This window comes from Ipomoea triloba, chromosome 13, assembly GCF_003576645.1.
Source record: "Ipomoea triloba cultivar NCNSP0323 chromosome 13, ASM357664v1".
Taxonomy (NCBI): domain Eukaryota; kingdom Viridiplantae; phylum Streptophyta; class Magnoliopsida; order Solanales; family Convolvulaceae; genus Ipomoea; species Ipomoea triloba.
Window position 1 is genome coordinate 16,609,303 of NC_044928.1, and position 14,051 is coordinate 16,623,353.

General features: G+C 41.9%; 1 long non-coding RNA gene across 1 annotated transcript; it reads right to left on the bottom strand.

Moving 5' to 3' along the window:
* Window positions 1-13,064: 13,064 nt before the first annotated feature.
* On the bottom strand, window positions 13,065-13,851 carry LOC116003052. Its single transcript, XR_004094604.1, has 2 exons — window positions 13,645-13,851; window positions 13,065-13,315 (listed from the first exon to the last, which is right to left on the bottom strand). It is a non-coding gene; the product is annotated as an uncharacterized LOC116003052 (long non-coding RNA).
* Between the last annotated feature and the right edge of the window lie 200 nt (window positions 13,852-14,051).

Consider the following 14,051-nt stretch of genomic DNA (forward strand, 5'->3'; position numbering starts at 1 on the left):
GTTTCTAGGGAATTTAATAGGATATTGATTCATATGTAATGTATCTGGAAATCACTAAATGAACTTAAGGATATGTTCCAAGTGATATCTTTTAAATGAATCAAACTTGTTTCTCTCGCAATCTGTGTTCGAAAGGTAGTTCGAGAGGTCACCCGATCAGTTTGTCTACATACATTATGTCTCGAAGAAGGGTAGTTCGAGAGGTCACTTCGAAAGATAACAAACTGATATCTCTGAATGGAGGAATAAGGAGGGTTAGGGATCAAAGGGAAGATCCCTAACCAGATCAAGATGGAGGAATAAGGAGGGTTAGGGATCAATCACTCAGGGGGAAGATCCTTAACCAGATCAAGACGGAAGAATAAGGAGGTTTAGGGATCAATCACTCAGGGGGAAGATCCTTAAACTCATGAGGAAGATCATTCACCTTCGAAAGGTGAATTTGATAAGCTCAACGGATATATGAGGTGGAACGGCTATCTTTGGACATAAATGCTAGCCACGTGGTCATCGGTTACTGACGGTTTTTCGCACTTAAGGGCATTATCTTGATTAGTGGGAGCATGCTTATTTTAAAATATCAATACTCCACTGTCTCAAAGCTTAAACCGTTCTATACTTTACCGAAATACCCTTACCAAAATACCTTATAAGCTGACCGTTATCAGGGGTATTTCTGACTTCTCACATCTTTTAAATCAACCGGGATCCTTCCACGGGTCAAACTCTCAACCCTACCCATATATCCAACCCGAATCCGCCTAATATAAAAGCAAAATCCTTCTTCTTTACCCGGATTCAAACTCAAAACCATATACCCAAAATCCCCAAATCCTTAGACGCTGTACACATTCCCTCCAAAACACACAAACTTTCTTCAATGGCGTCTGAATCATCATCTTCTTCATCTTCATCTTCATCCTCCAGTGCATACCAGAGAGAGCTAGACCACATACGCTCTCAGATTAAACAAGTCAAGGCGGGAAGCATCCTTGACAAAGATGGCTTCATCACCCACTCGCCAAATCCAACAATGGCGGAGAGAGTCTTGAAGAAATTTGAGAAGGCAGGACTAATGCGGTACATGACGCATGACTACCGAACCATTCATGACCTCGACTACACAGAATGGTTCGCTCATGCCAAGGTCACGAAGGGCAAGATTGAAAGCCGCTTCAACGAAATAGACATAACAATCTCTGTGGGTGATTTACGAGCAGCATTCGACTTTGCTACGTCGGAGGAGGCAGTCAAGCACCTATCGGACTACAACATGGATAAGCAGGAGTTTTGGGACAAAATCCGATTGGAGACTGCACCACCCAGAGCATCCTCTGCCCTCCGCAGATTTCATTTGAAGGAGAGGTTTGCCCTAGCCGCCGAGCTCATCATAAAATTCATCCTCGGCAAGGTGTCCGGAACAGACGAAGTCAATCTGGACACTCTGAAAATCCTCCACGCCATCTGGAACAACAACAAGTTGGACTGGGCTCACATCATCTTCGACTGCCTCAAACACCAAGTGCAGAGCTCAGTTTCCAACTCCGACCTGACAATCTACAAAAAGGTTGGTTTTGGCTTTGTTGTTCAATTTCTATTGAGACTGAAGGGCTTCGAACTGAGGGAAGGGCGAGAGGTTCATCGGAATACCTATATGGGTAGAACGAAACCTCAAGCTAAGGCAAAAGGTGCTAAGGATGCATCTTCACCCTCAAAGCCTAAGGGAAGGGGCAAAAGGAAAGCCCCAGCTAAGGAGAAGCGCTCTGATGACGAGCTTTTGGACACCCTAGTCAAGAGGGTTGAATTGAAAAGGAAGGCCAAGAGGACCAAGACTGCTGCTGTCACCCAGGTTCGAGAGGTGACACCGTCCGTTATACAAGTACCATTTGAGGACAGGGCACAAGCCCAGGGGGAACCTCAGGCTACACTGGCCACTGAGGTTGAGAGAGTGCCCCCTACCAAGTCCCTGTCAGGAACTTTAAGTGTTGATATACTTGCTGTTGATGGTGCTGAGGATGTTGATGAATCTGTTGGTTTGCCTCAAGAGGAGGCTCGAGAAGTTGAAGGTACTGGGATCAGTGATCCAGTACAGGGTATTGTTGAGGAACCACGACAGGTGGTTCGAGAGGTAGATATTCCAGCAGCTGAAGATCTAGACTGTGTGGTGGCTGCTGATGGTCAGGGCACTGTGGTCAGGAACCCAGTGCAAGCTTTTCTGAATGATGGGTTGACACATGATCTCTCGGTTGTTCGAGAGATAACTGAACAAGCTGTGGAGTGTGCATCAGCAACAGAAATCCTACCTGCTGACTCTGATGAGCTGAATGCTGAAATCACATCTCGATTGAATCAAAGTGTTGAGAATGTATCGAGTTTGGACGACTTCTCCAGAGTACTTCGCTGGATCAACTGGAGAACAGGTCCCTTTGATCAATTGATCTCAAGAGCAGCAGAGATGGAGGCTGAGGAACGATTTGCACTAAACTGGTTAGATCTCACTGAAATCCCAGCCGACGAGCTTCAAAACCGTGCCCATGAGATGCAAGTAATCAGGAGTAATCTTGGTCGATCTGACAAAGGAAAGGGCATAGCTGTTGATGCACAAGAAGATGAAGCCGAGCCTGAAGAAGATCCTGAACTAGATGCTCAATTTCGAGAGGATATCAGGCTTGCCACAGCAATATCCTTGGGACAAAGTGTAGAACACACGAGAGGTCCAGGAGAGACCTCTGGGGTTGCTCGAGATGATGCTGACACTCCTACTCCAACTGCAGCAATCCCCTTGTCCCAAGTGAGTGAATCTGCTCTAGAAGACCAGGTAGCTTCGAGAGGTGAATCCGAGACCTCTGAAGCACATGAGGTGGCACCTAACTCTGTCTTACTACTGCCACCACCTGAGTCCACACCCTCGAATGCAACAGATGAAGCTCAGACAGTTCGAGAGGGTGAAATTTTGTTGCTCCAACTCCCAGGCTTTCCCATCGATATGGTTAATAGGGAAAGGTGGAGTGCACCAGTTGCTCCTGAGATAATAGATATTCCAGATTCACCAGAGCATACTGAAGTACAAACAAGTGAGCAACAAGAACAGAATGAGGAGAACCCTGCTGGTTCGAGAGTTGAGGTTCAAGAAGGTGGAAACCGGGAAGCACCTGCCGATGAATCAACTCCTCCAGTAGATGATCACGTTCCCAGCACTGGTTCGAGAGGTAGTGTTGAGGGGGAACCTCAATCAGATGGAAACCGGGAAGCATCTGATGCAGAGACTCCCACCTTGGCCAATCCTACCTTACCAGCAGCTGAAGCTGAGGCTCCAGGTTCGAAAGGTGAAGAGCAAGAAGTGATCCATCCCTCAGGTGGAAACCGGGAAGCACCTGATATGGAGCTACCTTCGAGCTCTGATCCCAGTGTCCCTGCTGAACCTCAGGCAGTCAGTCGAGAGGTGGACTCGCAATTGCAAGTCATGGGTGGAAATCTGGAAGCACCCAAGTCCCCTCCAACGAAAGGTACATCTCGATCCTCAACTCCTACTTCTGACTATGATCAACAGGCCGAAGAAGTCTTCATTGGCGAAGTGCGTCAATTCATGGCTGATCAATCTCAGAAGATGGCTCAGCTCGAAAGAATACTCGCTGTGATCCGCAATGCTGCAATGCCTGCTGATGGCACAAGTGAATCCCAAGGCCGTCATGCCGAACTTCTCGAACAGGCGATATGGGCTGAGGATGCAGCACGGAAAGCCACTGATGAAGCCGCTGTAGCTCGAGCAGAGGCTGCAAGTGCGAGGGCTGAATTAGCCGAGATGCGAGCAGAGCTGCGAGCCTTCCACTATTCCAGTGAACTTCGACAGGATGTGATGAAGGCCATACTCGATGACCTGTCGAACCAAGTCCCTGCCCAACTTCAAGCTATTTTCGAAGGTATGTCCACCCTCCTCTCCCGTACTGATGATGCCAACAAGGGGGAAAATAAAGAGAAAAAGAAGGGGGATACAACGGGCAAGAAAAGGGCAGCAAGTGAACCAGCTGGACCACCTCCAAAAATACCAAGAATCATGAGCAAAGCAGTGGAGGATGCCAAACAGGCAGAAAACCTAAGGGTCCAGCGTACACTGGAAATGGAGAGAAGGAGAGAAGAGGACAGAGAAAGAAGAAGAAAAAGACAAGAACGACAGTCAGAAGAAGAAAGGAAGATAGATCTTCTCATGACAAACTTTAAGTTTGGGAACAGAGAAGACACTGAACAAATTCTGACTCTGGAGATATTCAAGCTTCTGAAAATCACTGGAATATCAACACACAGCAACATGTCTCCAGAAGAATGCATTGCTTGGTGGAAAGATGGAGTAATTGATGGTGAGTTCGTGGGGGAAGCCTACAGGAACTACAGGCATCTAGATGTCACAGATGAATACTTAAGCCTGGTAAATCCGAAAGACCCCATCAAGACACGAGAAGCCATTAACAAGAAAAGGAAAGGCAACAAGAAGTAAGCTCTCGTGGTCCAAACTCCATCTTATTTCAATGTATTGATACTTATGTTGTTCTTGGTCTTACTTCTTTGAATCTTTTCCACTAAACTCTGTTATGTAAACATTCCCTTAATCTTAATACATATATCTTCTGCTGGGGGTGTTGCGTGAGTTTACTTATTCATGTTTAGTAGAATTGTTGTCAAACTTACCATATGCGCTGAAAATAAAATCAATGCTTTTTCTTTTTCAAATCAGCCATATAAGTAAGTATAAGTGTTGGCATCATCAAAAAGGGGGAAATTGTTAGGAACATCATGTAATAGGTTTTGATGATACCAACTGTTAAGTAAGAATCCCCAAGTCTCGATACATAGGCAAAACAATGTAAGTTCGATAAGTAAACTAAGAGCGAAAATACAACCGGGTAATTTGAGCTCAACTCGGGAAATATTTAAGCTTAAGGTAAACTTGTTTGAACAACTTAGAAGTTTTCGTGTTGTAAGCAAACAGATAGATCAGAAGCAGGCACGAGACAACTCTGGAGGAATAAGGGTCTACGAGACATCAACTAAGTCTCGAGACACAAGCCAAGTTCGAGAGGTAAGGACCTCTCGATATACCTATCGAGTTCGAGACGTAAAGAATATTCGAGAGATAGACCTCTCGATACATGGGATTGAAACATCAAGTGGTCGAGACATCTTTTATGGTCTCGATAAACCGGCACTTCTCCAAGAGGCTGAATGTTAGTCAACATGTGCAGATAAAATACTCTAAGTTTGGAGAAGAAGAATATCATGGAGATAAAATATTGAAGAGGTGCTGAGCGGGAGGTTTCAAAATGGACGGAAGTGGATGACACGTCAGACCTCCACCACAAACGGTCAAGAAGTGCACCAATCCTGAAGTGGTCAGATTCCCCAAACAAGGAATGATGGGAACATAAAAAGAGTAACTTTATCCAAAAGAAGCAAGTGAAGCATGAACTCAAGAAAGTGGAATATGGAATATTCACTACAAAACAAAAGGCTCAAGTTACAAGACCACTACTCCATGAAAAATGCTGAAATTGTGCAAAGACCCATGTTCGGCGTGGGAGACCAATTTCAAACGGAATAGTTTTCCCTCCAACGGAACTATTCTTCTACTCTCATATATAAGGACGTAAAGACACAGAAGAAAAAGGGGGTTGTGAAAAAGGTCAAGAGGTTAACAAGAGGTGTCTGATAAAAACGTTCCAGTGCAAAGTGCTTAACTTGGAATATCATCCTGATATTCAATACAGCGAGAGAACACATCTTAGTGTTCGAAGAGAGTTACAAAGCTAAACTGTCATACATCCAGAAGGTGACCAAAGCTGCTCTACATCAAAGTTGATTCAACGATAGCTTGTGGTCAGATTGGAGATTGTTACATTCAACTGTGACTATCAACAACGTCTTGCTTTGGATTAAGCAAGGGAGGTGGAGTATCCTGGCTGCTGTCCGAGCGAAAGAAACCTGAGGCTTGACGCGGGCTTGGTGATCAAAGGTCAAGTGCTCGAGAGGTGGAGTAACTGGAAGCGGGGAGAAAAACCTGAGGAGAGGCGGAGTAACCTGGCTGCTGTCCGAGCGAAAGAAACCTGAGGCTTGACGCGGGCTTGGTGATCAAAGGTCAAGTGCTCGAGAGGTGGAGTAACTGGAAGCGGGGAGAAAAACCTGAGGAGAGGCGGAGTAACCTGGCTGCTGTCCGAGCGAAAGAAACCTGAGGCTTGACGCGGGCTTGGTGATCAAAGGTCAAGTGCTCGAGAGGTGGAGTAACTGGAAGCGGGGCGAAAAACCTGAGGCTTGAGGCGGGCTTGGTGATCAAAGCTCAAGCGCTCGTTATTGTACTAGAAAGGGAAGTTTTTAGTGCAATCCTTCCAGGGAGTTTCTGGAAGAAGAGTGGAAGTAGGCGGGTTGGCCGAACCACTTAAAAATCTCTCTTGCATTTACTTTCTGTTTTTATCTCTCGCTAACTTCTCGATTGCACTGCATATAATCACACCTCTCGAACTAACCCAAACTCGTGCTAACCAAAAGGGGATAATATTTCCGCTGCGCATAAAACTTTGTCTTCACCTCGTGAGGTATCGAACCTAAACATCCTAAGTTCAATACACACGAGAGGTCGAAAAGATTTGCAAAATCTTATACAAGTCTATTCACCCCCCCCCCTCTAGACTTGTACCCCATCCCCTTGGGACCAACATGAATATGCTTGTTTCAATTTTTGGGAAGATGAATCCTTAGACTTGTGTGAAAATGAGTTGATGAGTGAGGGGGATGATGCTTCATTTTACTCATGTGAGGATGAGGGTGATTCTTCTAGTCAAATAGAGTGGGGAGATGAGAAAAGAGAATGTGAGGAAGAGATGGTAGAAAATGAAGAGATTTTCACTTTTGACCTAATTGAGAGAGTTGAGTGGGGAGGCTTTGCTAAATTTGAAATTGATAAGGGTAGTGAGGAGATATGGTATAAAGAGAGTGCTAAGAATGAAAAGATTTTTTGGGGTGGAAGAGATAAGGAGATAAAGGAAGTTCAAACCATTCTAGAAGGGTTGAGGATGGTGTTTGAGGCTAAAATTCTTCCAATAATGCAAATTTTTCTTCCTTTATTTGGTTAGGAATTCAAGGATGTCCTATATATTAGGGCATACCTACATGGACGCTTGGTAAGGTCCCGAAATCGGTGTGCTTCGAAGGATAGAGCACACCACGTCTAGCCAGAGACGTTAAATGTAGCGCGCTTAGGAGGCATTCCCAATGTTATCCTTAGATGTTAGAACTTTATTTCTTGTTTTACTTTTTCTTTTCCTTCGTTTATTAGCAATTTTCTTTTTAGAATAGCCTTGTTTGAGCTAACATTGCAAGTGATTTTGGTGCTAAGCCATGACGAATTAAGTTAAACAGGATCAAAAGTGGAAGGCAAAAGCCGGAAGATGAAGAAAGTGATTAGCACTACTGTTCGACGCGGCCCACACGTGTGAAGGCCACGTGGACTCTTTCCAGTGCTGATCCACGTGGACATTCACGCGTGAAGTCCACGTAGACAGGTCCTGACATGTTCCTATGTATTGTTCTCTTTTTCATCCAATTTTTATGAGTCTCCAAGGTTTGGTCGTGCGAAGAATCATCTCCAATCTTGATTTACATATTTTTCTTTTTGCTTTTGTCTTAGTTACTTACCTTTTTTTAGGATTTATGCTTTAATGCTTTTATTATGAGTAAAAGGACTTCCGTTAGGCCATTGCACATCAAGTGGTTGTCTTCTTGCACTAACATTGTTTCATGTAGATTGGAGAACGGAGGCAAAAGAGATGTTGGAAGCTTAAAGTGTGGAAAGGAAGGGATGCTTACTTGGTTGTAAACCTCTTATCCCTTCTACTTTTTATGCCCCATTTTTCAATTCTAAAGTGTGGAAATTGAATTAATGTACATGTTCCTTGCACACTTGATAAGCACATGCTATTTCGCACCCACAAAATGCTATATTGTTGATACCCCACACCCCTGGAAACACTTCTAAAGTGTGGAAAGGGTTTGATTGATTATGAATGACACGTGCTCCTTGTCCACCATTCCTCATTGCAACATCGAGGACGATGTTGATTTTTAAAGTGTGGAAAGGATGCATTGCACATATATGTTGCCTAATGCTTGAATTGATTGATTGATTGAGTTTATTGGGTGTATGATTTTGGAAAGTGTGTCATTGTCGATACTATCTAGGAGGAATTCTAATCGTGTGCCAAGAAAATTTTTGAAATATGCCTTGGAAGTTACCTTTTGCACAAAAAAATTGAAATATCTGGAACCAAAAGGGTTCAAATCTTTGAATGCTTGCATGTTATTCACATTTTATTTTGTTAGGACCTTAGTCAAATTAAAGATCTTTCGAAGTGGAGTGTGTACCCTTTAATTTAAGAAATATAAGGTTAGCGAAGCCTGGAAATTGAACTAATCTTGTTAGGGCATGGGGCAAAAGGTGAGCTTATTAGTGAGCTTAGAGTAAAAAAAAATCTCGTAATCCCAAGAAAAAGGCATGAGGGGATGTATGGAGAAAAGTAAAAAAGGCAAAAGGCCAATCCTAGAGATAAAAACTGAGGAAAGCCATCTCGCTGGGTTGTGTTCAACCATAGTCTTCAGAAAACCAAAAGGTATACCTGGAGTCGGTTGTCCACATAAAATGCTCCTAGGAGATGAGAAAATAGAGAGGAGGTGAGCCGCTTCACTAGGATTCCAGCACCCATTGCACCGTCTTCGAAAAAGCATGGAGCTCCATGTGAAGTCGGGTCGCCCGATGGCGTTATCCTAAGAAGTGAGAAGAAAGAGTGACCGCCCAAGCCTCTGTGATTGGGCACTGTATGCCTCTATGATTGGGCACTGTATGCCTCTGTGATTGGGCACTATATGCCTCTGTGATTGGCATTGTATGCCTCTGTGATTGGGCACTGTATGCCTGTGTGATTGGCATTGTATGCCTCTGTGATTGGGCACTGTATGCCTCTGTGATTGGGCTTTGTATGCCTCTATGGTTGGGCTTTATGCCTCTGTGATGTGATATTGGTATGGTGGTTTGGGTTGATGGTTTGGTATGACGGTTAGTATGGTGGTTTGGTTTGTGGTTTGGATCTTATCCTTTGTATTGTGGTTTTGGGGTCACTCTAAGGGAGTGATGTGAGATTGTCTTTGGTTGGTTTCATTTGTGGTTATTCTGTTGAAATTGTGACTCAGTTGGTATCTTGTTATAGACTTGTTGTCTTATGCATTCATTACTTGATATTGGATTCATTTGGAAGAGTCTTTGGTTTGTGATTCATTCAGCTTGTTGTTGTTGAGTCATCTGATTTAAATAAAAGAACAGTTTCATTGGTGCGTATATTCTATACGTGTGTGTAAACCTATTTACAAACCATACTATACTATGTATTTCTCACGAGTGTGAGTGGTTGATTACTTAGCATTTATTTGCTAATGTTTTCCTAACTGTTTTCCAAGTATGGAGTGGATTGAGCCGAGAGCGCGTTAGAGATAGATCTACCTCGCCCTATGCTTAGTCTAGTGACCTGTTTAGATGTTTTCAGGCATGTGTGCCTCAGACTACGTTTATGTATTGACTATTACAGCTATCTTTACTTTGTTGGATTAGTATTGTGGATTCTTAGCCTGTGCATCTATGTACAGACTTGCCTAGATGTGGCATGACACCCGTTTTAGTATTAGTATGCCTAAGTGTATGCCTATCTCAACGTGAAAATCTAGGGGTGTCACACTTGTCCTATTCACTTTTTAACATACTTAAGCAGATTTATTTGTTTGATAACTCTTTGTATATTTGTTATCATTTTTTGAATGCATTACATTCTCTTCAATTTTAATACATGGAGCATTTTATCAGAATTGAACTAAGAATCTTTTACTGCCAATTCACATTTTTTAAAAACTTGATAACAGGTAATTAACTGTAAATGTTTGTAGTGTTTATAGAAATTGAAAGTTTATCTCTTTTGACATCATATAGACCAGTAAAATAAATTGTTAGGAAGTATCTACATTCGGCATATGTTTGTTCTTAAACATATATTTTTCTAAAAAAAAGAATGTGTTGAATATATGGGAACATAAACATAAAGCTTGTACCAAAAAAATTGCAAACATAAAGAGGTATATCTCTTGTCTTGTTTAAGAGGTTAAAAAAGAAAAAAGAAAAAAAAGCATACAATAAATAATTAAAATAAAACTAACAATTTAAGATGCACCGTAGAAGAGTACTTTTATTTCAAGACATCTTGCATGCTTAATTAAAAATATGCGTTGTAATGTGAAACTAATGTGTTAGTTATTCATATATTTAATTTTGTTCATTTTTTTACACTATATATTTATTTGACTGAGCATTATATATATTTCAGAAACAATGAATGAAAAAAATGTATAATTCAAAAGGGCATATCAAATATGTGAAAAAAAATCTTTTACTGTGTGTGTATTTTGATACCTTGTTTTAGATTTTTCAGCAAGGTCTAATTGTTGGAATCCTTTCAAATTCACTAGGTATGTAATGAAATTTAAGTTAAAAATTATTAGGATATCAAAAAAAAAAATTACCATAAAAAAAGTAGTCATTAATATTGACGAATGTCAATTTATCATATCTAAAATTAAAAGTGATTAAAAGATGGTCGGAAATGGCGTTTTTCAAACACAACTCTCAAATCTTTTTTTTTTTTTAATCTCTTTTAATTAGGTGGATAAAATCATAAAAATTGAGGGCAAAAACTTGTGTGAGAATGTCAGCCTCCGATTTGTACTTATAAGTAAAGGGCACTTGTCACCATTACTTATTATGAAAAATGTATTACTTTTTCTCTTATAAGTATCAAAAATTGTATTCTTGATTAGTATTATATTTGAGCATATAAGTATGACATTTACACATATAAGTATGACATTTGCATGTTGATTCGACCTGACCCGACTCGTCTCACGAATAAGGATCCGTGAGACGGTCTCACACAAGTGTGACCTAAAATTGAGAGATCGATTTTCAAGTGTGCTTAACCACGATTAAGGAATGACAAAAATTTCAACGCTATATAAAACAAAATTTAGTATAAATTATGAAACTAAACATTATGTTTGGTTAAAATTGTAATTTGAGTAGGCCTGGAATTTAATCACATTTAATATATCTTACTAAAATCTTTTAACACAAGATGTAATCAAGAAATTGGCATTTCCATTTAAATTAAAAGACGACCAATAATTTGGTTAATGGAAGAACTTGTAAGAATGAATGTCGTATTTGGAATGACAAACCCTGCTACTACTGTTATGTAATCAAGAGATAGATTGACAAAAGGACAACCAATAATTAGTAAGAATGAGTGGAGTACTACTACTAAACAGAATATAAAATATGTACAGAATGTAAAATTTAGTTAGAAAAAAAAAAAAAAAAAAAAAACATAGCACTACAAGAAAATATGAAAATAGGAACAAAAAATTCGGTTAGTAAAACAATTTGATGGATATATTGGGCATAGCCCAGCGAATAAAGCCCAAGTGGGGAGGTTCCTGGGAGGATTGGAGCTCAGGCCATGCCAGGTTCCCGACCTCAGGCTTGGCATGGGGTGCGATCAACCTCCAAGGTCAGCCTCCGATATCAATCGGCGTGCCAGTTAGGCGAAAATCAAGTCTTGCAAGAGTGCCCTACTCGCAAGGAAGTTGTTAGAAGGGTTAGTATAAATAGTGGAATCCTTGTCGTGTTCAAGACATGCTCTTTTTTCTATTCAAACATCTCTTTTGTAATATTCGAAAAATCCAAATATCGAATAACCATTTGATTGATACAAACATTCTTATCCTTTATTTCCCTTAATTTGCCCTTATTCTTACTTGGAATTGAATCGGTTAGTTTGAGCCCCCATTTTAATTTGTTTCATAATTGGTGCTTTCAATGAGAGCTTGACATACTAGCTTGAGCATGCTCCTTACCAATCTCCCGAACCCACAAAATTGTTACCTTGAGAATGGCAATATCCAATTCCCACAACTGTTCTAACACTCGCAAGACAAGCATCACCCTACAACTAACCTTATCCAATAAAGGTTACTCGAGTTGAGGTTGAGGTCAACCACTCGTCTAGGATGCCAAATCGACATGAGGAAAATGATGTGAGCAAAGGTTGTCAGGGATTACATTTACATACTGCTTATTACTCTCTCACACAAAGCTAACATTTCAAGAAAGATCAAACTCGTGTTTAACATAAAAGGGGATAACATATTTTTCGCTGCGTAACAAACTTATTTGTTCATAGCTAGTTAACTCTAAGCTTAAACTTCCTAAGCTAGGGTCTCCGAGAAGTGAATAAAATTTTAAAAGTATATAAGTCTATTCACACCCCCCCCCTCCATCTAGACTTGTACCCCATCTCTTCGGGACCAACAATCAGGGCAAATGATGCCATATTGTGTAAGGGTTTCCTATCCGCCATCGATGGACAGACTCAAGATTGGTTTGAATTCTTTCTAGATGGGTTAATTGCAACATTTTCTAACCCCACCAAGAATGTTTTTTATCATACTCTGCTAGCAACATTACGAAGAAGAAACACTTCTCCCACCTATACTTGGGGTGGCAAAAAACCTCTAAGACGTTGCCAAATTTCTAAGGTGGACCCTCGACCATGAAACTAACTTACCACTACATAAAAGCAAATGAACAAACAAATGAAATTTTTGAGTCCATGGTGGGAGGTCCAATCTCCAAGTAAAACTCTAATCTCCTGGTCGAAACGTAAAACTTGCAAAAGTGGCGAAGCCGTGGCACAACATGGCCCCCAGCCGGGATCCTAGCCGAGGCTCTGGCCAAGGGCAAACAGGTGCTCAGATCGGCTAAGCCTCAACTTGCTTTGGTTGAGAAAGTAGTCGTCCCAGCCAAGACGAGCTAAGGCTTAGCGGGCCAAACCATGTGAAGGGGGTGGGGTCGGTTTTTTGCCACCTCGTCCAATCAATTGTGGAGTGCAATCGAGGAGGCGGGGGACACATCAAAGTAAGGATGCAAATATGAATCATGAAAATAAATTTAATTCTCGCATTCGAGGAAGTTGGAATACATAAGAATAATAGAAAATAAACCAAGCAACATAGCTCTACACATTCAAGTCTGGGGCAATAGTTGATGAGGGCTCGGTAGTAACAGGTACGCCCATGACCTTCTCGCCGACATTGTCCATAGTCTTCAGGAGGTGCAAGTTCTCCAAAGTGGGGGAGACAACACCGACGAGTGGTGTGGTGAGTCCTTCATTGTTGCGGTCTAGGCGAGAAAAAGAGAAAGAGCAGGTGTTGTTCAGGTCTGCCCCCTCCAAAGCGTCTAGGCCCCACCCATGGACCTCTAGATCCACAAGCTTGGATGGAAAGCCCATTTCCACGGGGTCGGAAGCACTATCCTCACAGCGGAGAATGGTGTAGATATCGTGCTGCATTTCGTACAGGCTGACCTCGTATGCGCCCCCGGGCGACCTCAAGATCCCTCTAGGCAACCTCAAGGTCGTTGGAGAGGGTAGTGCATCCAAGAAGGGCGTACAAAGAGATAGGTGAGGTGTGCTCACAAAAAAATTAAGATATGAGGAAGCAAGAAAGTACCTTGAAGGAAGCCTGAAGAAGAGCCTCGCGTTCCCGTATAATAGTCATCCCGTGGGTGCTAAGGAGACTTTGGCATGCGTCATGGGCACTAACAGAACCCTCGCAGGGTAGTTGAGGCAGTGGTGGATGAAGCGCGGGGGCCAGAACGATAGGTGCCAGGTGGGAGGGACAACTTCACAGCGCGCTAGCGAATCAGTGATAGACGCCCAAGTGGCTCAGATTTTCCCCCCTCAATTGGTTTTTTTGTCTCTTAGCAAGGCGCAACAACTCCAAACGAAAAGACATGGTGGAATATCTCCCTTTACCAAAGCAAATCAATATGTGGCAAAGAAATTTTCAAGGTGCGGCTCAAAATGTTATTGGTGTCTACTCTCCTTCGCTGACGACTTCTCGTAGTTCGGAGAGTC